The sequence below is a fragment of the Amblyomma americanum genome, chromosome 2 (assembly GCF_052857255.1).
Source record: "Amblyomma americanum isolate KBUSLIRL-KWMA chromosome 2, ASM5285725v1, whole genome shotgun sequence".
NCBI lineage: Eukaryota > Metazoa > Arthropoda > Arachnida > Ixodida > Ixodidae > Amblyomma > Amblyomma americanum.
In genome coordinates, this window is record NC_135498.1 from 92,608,547 (window position 1) to 92,623,715 (window position 15,169).

The 15,169-nt window shown below is 46.8% G+C and overlaps 1 non-coding gene across 1 annotated transcript; it reads right to left on the reverse strand.

Moving 5' to 3' along the window:
* Positions 1-432: 432 nt before the first annotated feature.
* Positions 433-516, reverse strand: TRNAL-CAG (transfer RNA leucine (anticodon CAG)). The gene has a single exon. It is a non-coding gene; the product is annotated as a tRNA-Leu (tRNA).
* Between the last annotated feature and the right edge of the window lie 14,653 nt (positions 517-15,169).

A 15,169-nucleotide genomic window follows, 5' to 3' on the forward strand; every position in this document is an offset into this window, starting at 1 on the left:
TGACTATACCGTCGCAGTTTAATCAGAAGTGAGAATCCGAATCTCCCACTGAAACACTCTTTGGTACTGAGGAGCCAGAAAACTTGCTCCGAATAGCCAATTGGAATACGCCATTAGCTCTTCCTCCGGTTTTGCGGCGGCGTCGTAGGCGTCCGCAAGACAGGCGCGGCTCCGCCGGCGACTTTGGCAGCGCACCAAGTTTGTGCCGCGCCAATGGCGGCGCCAATGGCGGCATGGCGTGTTTTAAAGCGAAAGCTTTACTGGCCGCGGACTTGCGATTTCGTCGCCGAACTAGCAACTAAATTTGGCAAGACCCTACCCAATCTAACTTGACACACAGTGCCATCCTGACAGAACACGAGTGCAATGAAATCGGTGCTGAGTAAAACTTTCCTTTTTCGTTTTGAGTGCATAAAAAGAAAAAAACAGTGATGTCAGAAGTGGGATTCGAACCCACGCCCGTAAGACCGGACCGCGACCTGAACGCAGCGCCTTGGACCGCTAGGCCATCCTGACTTTTTTTTTCTTTATTGCCGATATTTTGCCCACATTAAAAACACATATTCGTACATAAGCGTACATATTCGTACATATTCGGACACGCTCATACTAAAATTTTTTCATCGCCAATAATAATTCAACACGTGACAGCCACTCTGGAAGACATTCCAGCATCTTTTTCTCCTGAACTTAATTCCTTGTGTTTTCTTTAAAATATTGACTTGCCGGTCTTGCGTCGAGATCGGCGTGCCTTACTGCCATTCTGCATTTCCAAATGCCGTGTAGGGCAATTAGCATGATCAAATCATATGGGGTAACGTCAAAACTTTCAATTAGCAAGTAGCGAATTCCACACCCACCGAGAGGAAATTCTTTGATTGTGCGCTGGAGCACATCCCAAAGGAACACAGCATCCCAACATTGAAGGAATACATGCTCAATTGTTTCCTCCTTTCTGCATATTATACAGTGAGTGCCCCAGGGAACGAAAAAACCTCTTTCAGCCATCCACGGTTTGACAGTCAGAGTACCAGTGTGTAATTTAAAAAAGAAAGTCTTAACACCAGACGGGACTAATTAACATTGCCTTAACACGCTTTGGTACCTTGTTACGTATACCTTCCCTGTAAAGGGACCGATATAAAGGCACGGGGAGAACCACACTACAAAGGTCTTTATACAGTTTTTTCTGGTTGACTTCACTCAGGTATTCGAGTGAAAACCGCACCGTCAAAAAGCTACATGAAATCCTAACTTCGCCTAGAAAACCATGCACTCCACCGGGCATACTGCCAACAGAGACAACCATATTAGGCAAGTGCTTCCCCAGGCGACGTTGACAGACAGTCTGTAGGAACGGGTGCTTAAAGTCCCGAAGAAATAAAAACCGATTGACAACCTGTCTCAAAAACAAATGTGACAAACTGAGTAACTCGTAGAAATAAATTGGTGCGGCTTGATCTTTCCCAAGAAGATGCCCACACGAACACTGCAAACACCCGATGAAATTTTTGGATATGAACCCTGCAGCAATGCAAGACCTGGAGGACATACCAAAGTTTGCTCCCTAAAAATATGTTGCAAATTGTGGCTCTCGAGAACATTGACCAATTCCATCCGTTCCATTTATTTACTCTCTCCCTCATTTTATCCACTTCACTCCCCCAGTAGGCTTCGCTGTATTTGTAACACTCAAGGGGAACTCTTAAGTATTTAACAGGAGTCGTAGTAAAACTCACGTTGGTAAAAGTGTCTGAGGCCTCCGGCTAATCCCGTGCCAGAATCCCAGGCACTTACTCCAGTTTACCGCGCTGCCACTTGCCTCAAAAAAACTTTTAACACATTTAACAGCCTGTGTTACACTGTCGTAATCATTACAAAACATGGCTATATCATCCGCATAAGCCAACAGTCGGACTTCTAATTGATGCAGTTTAAAACCGCGCATACAATCGCTCTGTATGACGCTCAAACAAAATGACTATATAAAAACAAAACAGAAGAGCAAGGTTCCGGGCTAGTTGGTAATGCATTTTAGGGGAGAAACAGCGCAATAAAACACGGACACGTGTGTGTCCGTTCTTCGTGTGTCCGTGTTTTATTGCGCTGTTTCTCCCCTAAAAAAAAAAAAAAACAACCGTGGCGAAAGGGGGCAACGCTGGCGCACCGACCGCTTGACTGGAATGCATGCACCCACCACCTTGTTGACAATTAGCCTTGCCGAGCAATCCTGGTACGCAATGGCTACCCCGTCTCGAATAGTTCTACCCACATTCACGTGATCTAGAATGCACGGAAGAATTTCATGAGGCACTCTAACGCTTTCGCCAGATCAATTCGGATCATTGCCACTTGTGTGCCCACTGCGTCGCAGCATTCCAGGATATTACGCGCTACATGTATATTTGAGAGGATAGATCATCCTTTAATACTGCACTTTTGATGAGGCTCCACAAGATCGGTAATGACTGTCTGCAATCGCTTAGCCAAAATTTTCATCATTATCTTATGGTCTCCATTTGTGAGGAAAATTGGACGGTAAGAAGTTACTCCGCGCAATCCAACGGGTTCTTCTGATTTCGGTATAAGAGCAGTGTGGGAGGATGTGAAGGACGGCGGCAGTACATTGAGATCAAATGCCTCATTATATACAGCAGCTAAGACTGGTGAAATTATTCCTCGTAGACGTTTATAAAAAGCTATGGTCAGACCATCCGGGCCCGGAGACTTCCCCGGCTGCATGCTTTCAATGGGAAACCTGCTCTGCCAAGGTGGGACTGCAATTGTTCCATTCGGTGACTCAAAATTGCTTTTGTCACTTAGAAGGACTTTGGTGTAGGCCAGTTGGTACGACATCGTGAAGAGCAAAACCGCAAAACAGGACGGGACTGAGGCAGGCGACAACACAGGGCGGTACTGACAACTGAGCATTTATTGAAACACAGCAGAGCTTATAAGGATCAGCCGCGCGTGTAATCTGGAGAGCAATCATAAATCATAAGAAGATGAAGCATATAGAAACAAATCAATGGCAACCATGACGAAAACATTCAGTGCGGCGAAAGGAATGAAACCGAGCAAGAATGATACAACTAACCTACGCAAAACCAAGCAAAAAACAACCTAGTGAAACGCTGACAAAAAAGCTAACTCTTTCTGAAAAATAGACACAGAAGGCGTGCTGACACACTTATCTGGCTCCGATACCAGGATGGCAACAGCCTCGAAAATTTCCCTTTCCAACTGCCCCTTTCTTCTTCCTATGATCTCTGTACAATTAAGCTTAGGATAGCAGCGCTTACAACTGCGACAATGAACGGGCAGGGCAGGACCTCCGTCCTCCGGGCCTACTCAAGGAGCGCGCATGCTCCTGCAGACGAATGTTTAAACATCTGCCAGTTTGTCCGACATAAAATCGACCACAGCTGAGGGGAATCTTATAAACCACCCCCGTCGCGCATGAGACGTACTTCTTCGAATGCCTCATGCCGCAAATTACATGCGTTGAAGTTTGCTTCCTCACCAAATTAAAAAGTTTTGAGAGCTTGCAGAGCGCAGACATGACCACGTCAACGCCATATCTGCCGGAGATCTTAAGATGGTGGGAAATACTGTGAAGATATGGTAAGACAACACACTTATTTCGACTAGGTGGCTCATGAAAAAAGTTGTTTTCTTTTGCTACATGCTTCATCTTCTTTTTATGATTTATGATTGCTTTCCAGATTACACGCGCGACTGATCCTTATAAGCTCTGCTGTGTTTCAATAAATGCTCAGTTGTCAGTACCGCCCTGTGTTGTCGCCTGCCTCAGTCCCGTCCTGTTTTGCGGTTTTGCTCTTCACGATGCTTTTGTCAGCCGCTTGGGCCGCTGCAAACGCGAGAACACATTCTGCGCGATTAGATACCCGCGTTTGGCTGACAGCATTCATTGCCTAGCTTCTCTCGGCGTAGTCCAGATAGCTGACGCACGGCACGTGCGCCTACGACAGAGCGTGTAGGCTCACGTAAATAAGCGCCTGAAGGTGGCGCGGAAAAGTACTAAAAGTACTACCCAAAACTGCTTGCTCTTCTCGCTACGCAGTGTGTTATGGCGCTGCAATCAGCACCGCAAACTTCAGCGCAAGTTCCCCATAGCGCTTTTCACTTCCTCTACTGAAATAGCTTCCTCTTCCTCCAATATTTCCTTCGTACTGTCGTCTAGGCATGGCATCAACAAAAGGAAGTCCTCCTTGAAACGATCAATGTCAAATGAGCAGGTGGCAAATAAACCACTGTAGTGCTCGAAGATAGCGCGCTCAATATCTTCTGCTGTGTCACTAACTTTTCCACCAACTTCAATTTCCGCTATCTGATTGCACCGTGCGTGCCACTTTTCTGAGCCCAACGCTCTTTTTGACGGAACTTCCCCCGCTATCAACTTTTCAGCTCTCGCCTGCACCAGAGCACCGTCGTATCTTTCAAATATCGATCTGTTCTATTTTATGCTTTAGTGCGCGAATATCGTCCATGAACATGCCGGGTCTACTACACTCTTCACTGATCAATTTTTCCAAGTTTCTGCGCATCGTTTTTTCCTCTGCCCCCTTTTGTCTGCGTATAGCGCTCGCCCGCTCCAATGCTTTGATTTTAACTGTCTGCTTGAAGTTATCCCATTTTTCTCTGCACGTCGTGTTACCCATATGATTCATTGCTTCTACTTGCGTGGTCACGTACGCCATAAAAATTTCATCATGCAGTAATATTGAAATCAATTTACATAACTGCCACTCGAAGCTTCTTTTCCTTTCTTTCGTGCTTGCTACTAAAAAACCGACTAAGCAGTGATCAGTAAATGAAATAGCGATCACTCCGTACTCCTTGCAAAAAGGTATGAAATCAAGGCCTACGTATGCTCTATCCAAACGAGCGTGGCTTGAAGCCTGAAAATGGTTGTACTGTGTATTTCTTCGACCACCAAGGCATTTAGCCACATCCGCCAAACCACTGTTCCCTATTATCTCATTTAGGGTAGTGGCGCCTGCATCCTTGTACGGTCGGGCGCTAGTTTTGTCCCGGGCTGAGAGAACGAAGTTGAAATCACCAATAAGAATGACCAACCCATTACACTGGGCATACTGTTTTAGCTGTTCAAAAAAACTGCATCTTTCCCCAGCAACAGTCGGCGCTTACAGATTACACGCCACTCCAAAAAAGATAACAAGAAAGCACATAGAATAAACCGCCATGACGTGCATGACGTCACGGCTTATATTTTGGCTCCTAGACTCTGTCGGACAAACAGTGCGCAGCCTGAAGAATTTCCCACGGAATGGCTCACAATAGCACGGTATTGCGCTACGAATTGGGACGAAATGCCCCGGTTTCCACGTCGCCCTCGACTTTCGTCTCCTGCAGTGTTAGAATGTCAAGGTCGAAGTCGCTTGACAGGCGGTTAAGTTGACTCTGCTGCCTCCTTGAGGAAAGCCCACGGAGATTTAAAGTTGCCACGCGAAGGGACTTATCCATAGTCATCATTACAAGGCGGGAAACAAACCAGGGCCATGGCACTTACCTCCAACTGCGGCTTGATCCTGTGTGCGTTCGCAGAGGGCAATCCTCACGGCGGCAAAGGCGGCGTTTCCGAGGTCTTGCGCGCCGCCGAAATGTTCGGCAGCGGCCGAAACGAAGGACGCCGTCCGGCAGTCGTCTTGGCTGGCGGCTCGTCCACAGCAACGGCACTCAGTTCCTTCCCATTTTCGCCTGCGTCGTGAGGACGCTTTGCAGATGCACTAATACTGTCGCTGTCCATCACGGTCATCGGTGCCGGCTCGGTGGATTGTTTTTCGCCTCCTCCGGGAGGGGTGTGGCCCGTAGTGTTTGCCTCGTCCTCGTTCCTGCCCTCTGCGTCTTCATTTCGACGCTTGTCTGCGGGTTTATCTATCTTTCTTAATGAGTGCGTCCTCTTTAGTGTTCGACGATGCACCTTGCGTAACCAGGTTGCTGCTCGTGCTTGCTGTTTCCTCTGTGTCTTCCTCATCCATGAGGTGGTCCGATATGTTGTTTGCCTGCACTGGTCCGGCTACGCTGGCGTACGTCTTTACGCAACCAGCATCGACATGGCACAAACGACGACAACGACTACAGCGCGGCACTTTGCAGTCGCGACGTATGTGCCCGGTGCTCTTGCCGCGCAGACACAGGGGAGCGCGGCCCGGCACAACATGAAGAGTTAGCTCTCCGGCTATCTTGAGCTGATGTGGAATATTGTCTATTGTGACGTCGGCATGCAATTTTAGCCCAACTGTACAAGTCGACTCTTTTACAGTGACACCTAGCGCCCGCCACTTCACCCGGGTCACTTCCAACACCTTCCCGTAGGGCGACAGTGCTACGCGAAAGTCTTCGTCGGTAAAGCCATGCAGCAACCAGTGTAGCTTTAAGCGAACCTCTCGGTTATTCTGATCGATGAGATAGCACGGGCGATCCTTTACCTTCACGTCGGCGGCCAAAAGCAACTTCTGAGCACCATCAGCAGTTGGCATTGCCACAGCCCACACCTGGTTCATTTGATACGCCCCCAACGCCAAAACGTCGGGGAGCGCACCAAGGTTGGCCAAAGTGTCCCGGCAGTCGATAGGGCCGGGCTCTTGGATCGCCGTGTATGAAATCGGTGTTGGCGACGATGCGTCCGGATGGCAGATTGGGCAGAATAACCTGATAATGTTCTTGGTATGGCGTTGGGCACACGACGAGACGAACACAGGAAAGAGTAGGACGACAGAAAGAGCGCAAACTATCAACTGGCTTTATTGCTATCACAGCAACATATATATGCAGAAATAACACGTGCAAAACAAAGAGGAGAGGGAACAAAGATGAAGGTTGTGACAAGTCAAGTCTGCATGTGTCAACAAAAGCGGCGGAGAAAATTTTTCTCTTTATCATATAAGGTGACCGAGGTATCACACAGCTATCACCTTTTTCCCTGATGTAGAATGCCTCCAAAAGTTCGCGGGCTATTTTGTTTTTGCTTTTGCCCAGAATCTTGATTTCTTTGAGCATCGGCTCACAACCAAGGCATGAAATGCAATGAGCGGGCAAGTTCGCCCCTTCTCTTTTTTGTATAGAAAGGGCATGCTCCCCTGCTCGTTCATTGACGCAGCGTCTAGTTTTGCCGATATACACACGTCCACATTTGAGCGGGATTTGGTAGACCACGCCAGTGGCACATTTGGCAAATTGTACAGCATGTTTCTTTGTGCATGCGCTTCGTGGAGTTCCATCCTCGGTGATCCTGGAGCATAACCCAGCGAGCTTTTTTGGTGCCGAAAATACCACCAGACGCCATGCCTGTTGGCCACTTTTTTATATTGTGGGAGACTTTGTGCATATATGGCACCACCGTCGGCTTTGTACTCAGCATGCGCTCAGGGACACAGCTGAGCTTGCCTTTCTTTGTCTTCTGCAAAAGGATCTCGGCTATCGTAGTGAGGAGCGAGCAGGGGAACCCGGCTGAAAGCAGCCTGGTCATCTGATTGTGAAAACTGGACCGCATTTCATGCTGGCATGACTTGTTTAAGGCAGATTCTAAGCATGAGTTTGCAATAGCTCTTTTCACAATATTTGAGTGAGCAGAATCAAATGGAAGAAGTGCTTTCTGTGCTGTAGGAGCATATTTCCCACACACATGATTCAAGCCGAACTGCAAGTTAATATCTAAAAACTACAAAGAACCGTTAGTTGGGAGTTCGTGTGTGAACGCCAAACCTTGGCCATATTGTCTAAAAAGAGTTAAAACACTTCCGAGTCAGTGCAGGTCACCGTTTTCTGTTTAGAAAAAACAATTAAAAAATCGTCAACATATCTAAAATATTTAGGAACACCGTGGTTAGTAAGCTCTATAATCAGGGTACGGTCAATAGCAGCTAAAAATATTTCGCACAGGATCGGGGCGACACAGGAGCCAATGCAGATGCCTCGTCTTTGAATGTAAAAACCGTCCTTGAAAGAGATAAAGGTGGCTTGCAAATCAAATTCCAGCAAGGACATGAAACTGTGTGTTGAAACACCAGCCGAGTTTTGAAACGCTATTTCACTGGAGCTCTCAATGCATTCTTTTACGGCAGCAAACAATTCATTATGAGGCACACAATGAAAGAGATATTCCACATCAATAGGGAAGACGTAGCCAATAGGAGCAGTAGAAGCCAAGAACCTTACTAAATCATCGGAGTTTTTTGTCGCAAAAGAAAGCTGTGAACTCGCCCAGCAAGAAGTTCTTCGACAATAGCCTGATAATCTTCAGCAGTAGCAGCAGGAAACTTGTTACCGTGGCCCGACTGGGCCGCTGAACCATTACCCCCTGAGCAGCTTTCAGGCCTGCGCGTCACGTGAGGCGACGTCAAAGACGTCACTGCGCGCCGGCTGAGGGCCGCGAGTGATTGCCGCACGTTCGCCTCGCGGGAACTGATGCCACAGACAGGCTCGTCGACCGCCAGGCCCGCGCGATTTATCATGGTAAATACAAATAATTAAGATTACGGACAGAATAATACATATTTATTTGTCACAGGATACTGTCTGTATGCATATTTACAGATATTTACGACTACACATCGTTAGCGGCCAAAATACATGTCAGACAGAAAACGATATTGCGCTGTATTGTAGACGGATGTTGCCTTTTACACTGCGTGCTATGAAATCGTAAACAACTGACAGCCGAAACATGTTGTTGCACCGATAAGAGATACACACAGTTACAATACCAATCTGCATATTAAAGTAGGCCCTGTTGCACGGTACGAGTTTCAGATGAATGAGAGGAAGTAGAACATAGCACATTGCAATGCCAAGAGGTAGAAAACGAAAACCATACTCGCATCTTAACTGTAGGTTAGAATAAAATAGTATTTCATCCATTTTCAGAGTAGGTGGCCGCCCTTCAAACACATAAAACACAACATATTAGATTGTAGAGACGAAGACATACAAAGAAACAACAGTACATTAAACGCACTTGTGACTAAACTGTGGACAAGGTTATAATAAATAAGTGACACAAAGAACCACTTATTTCACTGCAACAGGTACAGGAATACACAAGGAATCCACTGCACAAACTGCATTGCACAATAATATAGACACTAATACAATAATACATAATAGACACTGCAACAATAGTACATTAATAGACACTGCTCAAGAAGAGCACATAGAGACAAAAGGTGTGGCAAATAAGTCAATCACCTACCACAGCAGGCACTGTCGAAGGTTCAGCTCAGTAAAAAAACAACAATGCACTTAATTGCCAAAATACTTTAAAATTTCAGATTAAAAACAAAGACCTGTCATTTAAACTCTGGGCTAGAAAGCATGCATGACGCAAACAAAAGAAGGCTCATTGCACTACAACAGGCAGAAGTTCGCCAAGGAAATCACGTGAGGAAACTGCAATAAAATACCTGCAGTGCAGTTTAAAGTAATTAAATGTGTGGTGTACAAGTTATGGAAAATTACTTTTCAAGGAAGATTTTGGCTTTTATGTTTTTTGCCTTCTGTTATTTTATAATATGAAGTTGATCATTCCTTTGTTTGCATAAGTTGTTAAGCATTATTTTTGCTACACAGTTTAGAACAAGTGTGACAAGGAGCTTGTAGGCATGCCCATTTTCACATGCATCTATGCCCTCAAGCCTCGGTAGAGAGTTGAGCGTCTGTTGCCGAACGAAATTCCTTTGGTTGGGCCCATGGAGAAATTGTGTGCAGGAACTTTGTTTCACAAGCTTTGTAACTACAACCTCCGTGTACATGACTATTGTAATCACAAGGGCAGAGGGAAACTTGAGTCTACCTCGGTCCAGTTGTGCGATTAAGGAATGGGTGTCTTCCATTTCCGTCTCACTTCCGGTAACAACCAAGTGTCCTCGGCAACTTTGACACTTTAAAACTTTCATTGTAGCATGCGCCCAATAGCCGCCAACATAACCAATAACTGGCATTCGTTCTCTGAGTGCATCAAGGTCAGCGTCTAAACTTGAACACTAAAGGAGGTTCCTATATCTCTGACACTGTCTCTTCGATGTTTCTGAAGTCATCAGTGCTCATGTTTGGCAGGGCATTTTGAAGGCGAATCCTGCCCTCTGTCTCACAAAGCTGTCGAACATATATGTGGTACTGCCCACCAGCCATTTGCCGGTACTGTCCAAAACGACTCTCGAGAGGATCCGTTTGAACTTCTCCTAGTAGGACGTGCTTAAAATAAAATTCACTTATGCAGTACTTTGCCAATGCCAGTAAGGATTGAGGAGATAGTCTTAGGGCACTCAATGTGTCCTGGATAAGGACCCCAGTGTCATGTCCATAAAATTCCCAGACATGAAGCCAGGTAATGAAACGATTCAGAAAAGCTACTTTTGGGTCATCTGTACTGCAAGACATGGGTTCTTCGTTAACAGTACGATGATGGAAGCCTTTATTTGGCGTTTTTACGTTGACAATACTCCACCAGCGAAGAATGATTTTGATGAAATCTGCTGTTGATGCCACATGTTGAACATTAGCTTCACCACTGCGAGCTGCCAGGGCTGTGGCTATGTGCGGATTAAAACCCTGCAGTACCAGCTTCACATTTTGCCGTTCCAAGTTGCTCCGATTAAGGGCCTTGGATGTCAAGCCATACTCAGACTTTATAAGTAGAGATGACTTCCCTTTATGTAAATCTCTCAGATTCTTAAATGAGGCAGTCATTTGCATTCAGGACGAACATCATTGCTCGAAAGCTCAAAGCGTGGGTAGAAAAAGCAAGTCCCCGCATTTTTCTGATACACTTCAAAAGATGTACAGCATCTACCACATAAAATACTGGCCGATCTGGATCTGCCGGATGTGGATAAACATGACAAAGCTTTGGCTTTGGCAGAAACATCTTCATTACCTTTCTGTTTGGAGCGTTATTGTCATAAACAACGCCTATGACCCTGTACCCAATCTCTTCTAAGCGTATGATCACCTTCTTCAGTATGGCATGAAGTTGGTCGTCCTGTATGGTTTTACCGGAATAATGTGTGCTACCTCCTTGAATGAGCTCAGCAGACTTTGTATCATAAACACGTGTATAGATTTGGCTGCCTCGCTGGAATTCACTGCAGCACCACATATGCTGCCCCCCTTATAATCAAAACAAGGCTTGATATGAATTTCGTCCAGCATGAACGTCACTGTCTTTTAATGTGGCTGCAGATGTGTAAATCTCTGGGAAACATACTGAACAAAAGTTGCATCACAAGAATCAATTTCTGGGCACATTTGTACAGATGAGCACAATTTTCTAATAGTGCTCGCATGGGGCAAGGGTAGTGTACTTGTTTTTCTCAAATACTTGTAGGCATGCGGCGGTATTGTGTGGAGAATGCATACAAACACCATTACCTGTGTGCTGTACTGAATACGCTCTGCCGAGAGCAGTGCTAATTGTCCCCATAAAAATTTCAAGCCCCTTTTTTGTTTTCATTAATGCTTGCTTACAATTTGTCTAGAAGGGAATTTGCTGCAAGCGACAGGTGGCGAGATCTACAACGCTCGCCAGACTCGTCAGATAGCATGCACAGGTAGTTCAAAATTTCCAACAAGGAGCTTACTTTGCAAACCGAGTCTGGTACAACAGCGCTCCCAAGATTCTTGATCGCGGATCCTTGGTAGCAGGCTGAGACTTGGAGGTTTTCGAACACTGTCAATGACGCCTTCAACCAAGGATCACGATCGTTGGTGATGTTCAAAACATCGTACACTTTTCTTTATGAATCACAGTCCACTGCACTGACACTGAGGCCACTTGCAGACGCGCCTTCAGTTCTTCGAGTGACGAAAATTGGTCTCTCTCCTGCTCCGCTTCATATGACGCTAGTAATCCTTTGACCAAACGGGCGAGTTGGGAAGCTTCTAGTCGGCTCCTCCTAGCATCAGGTGCTTCTCTCTTGTTGTTGTCTGGTGCTGAAAGGTACGAAGGTGTCAAGATATCGTGGGCGGCTGTGGTGTTGGTTGGCGCCGAAGTTACAATTAATCGGGCCAACCTGCCCACCACTGCATTCTCCGTAAGTTCGGAGGGGGAGGAGCGACAAACTTCTCCACCCCGCGTGCGAAAGATTGTGATTCGACTGCTGACCGGCGATAGGGGCCACGCCTGATTAGTCGTTGACGGGAGGCATGAGGCGTAGGCAAGTTCCGTAGCGAATTAATTTAATTAGGCAAACAACAACCAAGTATTACAATATGCCCGACAAGGTAGCGCCGTACACTGACGTGACGCAAATAACACAAGCACCAATTGAACACGTTAACAAAACAATTAACACAAAGAAAAAAACATCAGGGCGATTGCTATACAACAATGTTACGGGACGGAAATACAGTACAAAGGATTACAACGAGAAACACAGAAAGCAAAAATACAAAGATAAAAGAGTTGAAGTGAGTGGTGAGAAACGATGGCTTAGCTGCGGAGTGGCAAGGTCCGGTCGCAGGGAGCGTCGGGCTGCGGTTGCTCGTCGCGGGGCTGATGGGGGCTTGCGGATACGGGCGAACTTGGGCCTCGCGTCTTCGGGACCACCGTCGCCGCGCTCTACGCGTCAGATCTCCGCCTAGGCTCCTCGCCGACCACTTCCCTGGCGACCTCTCACGACCGCACGCACCGAAATCTCCAGAACAACTGCCAGCGCGCGGCGTTCCCGTCGCCCCCTTCGCGTGGCAAGGAATGAAAAAAAAAACACAGGGAAAAAAAGACTCTTCAGGAGCCACGCACAGAGGAATGCAGCTCCAAAAAAGGAAAAAAAGAACACACGAAGGAATGTCGGAAGAATTCGGCACAATGCCTTAATCTCACGAGGAGTCATTGGGGGCCGCGAACAGTGCCGGGGCATTGAATCCGTTTCTGCTGTTCCCAACACATACAAGAGCTTGCCACATGTATGGCAACAATGCTAGGAGGGGGGGGGGGGAAGGGAGTAGTTTGAGTGACCCCTCCAGCGCTATGGTGACAATGCCGTTCCCCCGCGGGGGAGGGGGAAAGAGTCGTCGACGCCGCTCCTCGACATGTTTCTGGGAAACAAAGGTCAAAGCTGAACAGGGCAGGCATGAACTTTGTGACAGAAGGGCAGTTGGGAAATACGGTAGGCACCGATCCACGGCGAAACCGCGGTACTGGCAATCGAACTGTAAGAACATTTCCTGTTCTTGTATCCGTGTACGATGTCGTCGTCTCGATGCATGAAGCGTCGAAATGATCGGCGCAAACCTGCACAAACGTACAAACGTTTCGTAAACATCCCAGAATCCACTTATTAAAGTAGCTTAATGCTAGCCCCTTTGTCTATTAGCGTGTTTGCAGCAAAGAAATGCGGCCACAATCAATCTATCTGGGCTTCGGAAGTATCCCAATAAACGTGCTGATTATGTCAAAGCAACCAGGAACACATAACAGTACCATAAACATTACTTTAGTGTACGAAGTGGGCACGAAGTCCTTCCTTGGAATGGCGCGTAACCACTTCTTGAAAGTGTCGTCGTCTTTTGGGAAAGAAAACACTTGTGTCTTCCTGCCCGTATCGTATTTGCCAGTGCACCCCGGCACTTCGGTATCCACTGCACATCGCACACGGAAACAAAATTGCCACAAAACAGCGCCGAGAGACGACAAACGCGACCACGCCGCTGCAACCAACCGGCCCGCGCGGCGCAGGGAGCGTGAAAGAAAGGCTGCGTTCCAATACTCCCAAGTAGACGGCTACTTAGACGTCTAGCCGGACAGCCGCCATCTTGGGACGCGTTCCATTTCTCGGCGAAGCAGTCTCATAAGAATGCTTCGCCGAAGTCCACATCGATGCAGGCTAACTTGCTGTCTAAAGATGGCGGAGCTGATGTACGCGGATGAGCGAGTCGTGCTCTTGCGGGCGTCGGACTGTACACGGAGTATAGGAAAGGAAAAATGTGAGTCATTCCATTATGTTATTTGGTACGCAAACTAGTGGCTAATTAATCTTCGTGGACGTGCGATTCCTAGCAGTGAATCACGCAGGAGAAAATCGTGCAGTTGAGAGCTTTGCTAAAGCAGCGGACGCTGTAGGTCTGTTTACGTGATCCGGCATCTGACGATGCCGGATCTTAATTAGCACCTTGATTTTAGAGAATACTCGTCGCTGTCGTTGGTTTCCTCGACGGGCGTTAAGACGGCAGGCGTCACGGTTAACAAATGTGTTCTTCTGTTGCTATATTAGTTGCACCAACTCTTTAGCATGCATTCTTTTTTATCTTTACACTCTCAGAACAAATACACCAGCATGTTGCGAATTGATTTTAGTCTTTGCAGGATTAAAGATCGCTGCTGTATTTAGGTCTCTCGCTGTCTCCGAGTGCCTCGTACGGCAGACAGCAGGTTTAATGTCACGTATGTGTTTTCCTGTTGCAGTGTATATTAGCCGTATCGCATTTTGCGCATATTGATTACAGTTTTTCGTATTCTTTCTTATGTTTACAGGACCGTCTGGACGAGCACGTTCGAGGAGCATGTACAATTTAGCATCAATAATAAAAAATTAATCGCATATCACTTTAGCGTCGTCTTCGGAGAGCGGTACCGTCTGCTACAAGTAGACTGACCGATAGGCACATCCACCAGTCCGGTTTACGCGCAAAGTCATTGCAGAAGAAATGTGTAAACTTGTTGAAAACACGTTTTTAATTATTGTTATTGCTCAGTTTGTGAAAAATAGTAGTACAACTGTTCATAAGCTTTAGTTACACAATTACGCCGCGAGGCGGCGTGAGCAGTAGACAAGTTCCAATGCATGGACATGTAGACTGCTTCCTAGACGTCACACTAGACGTCTTGCTAGACGTCTAGAGTATTGGAACGCAGCTAAAGAACAGCAGGGACTAAAATCATGTCGCTGGCGATGCGGCTTCTGCAAGTGTCAGCCTGCCGGATGCGACGTCAAAATTTTGGGCGCAGGCCTGAAAGCTGTTTAGGGGGTAATGGCTGAACCCGGTCCGACGGAGCCCATCGAAACAGGTTCGTCACGCTCGGTGGCCGGAAGTAGAATCCCGGCCATCCCAACGAACACGGGTGGACAGAAATCCGTGCAGAATAAAACCTTTCTTTTCAGTCTTGTGCGCAGAAAAAAAAAATAGTGAT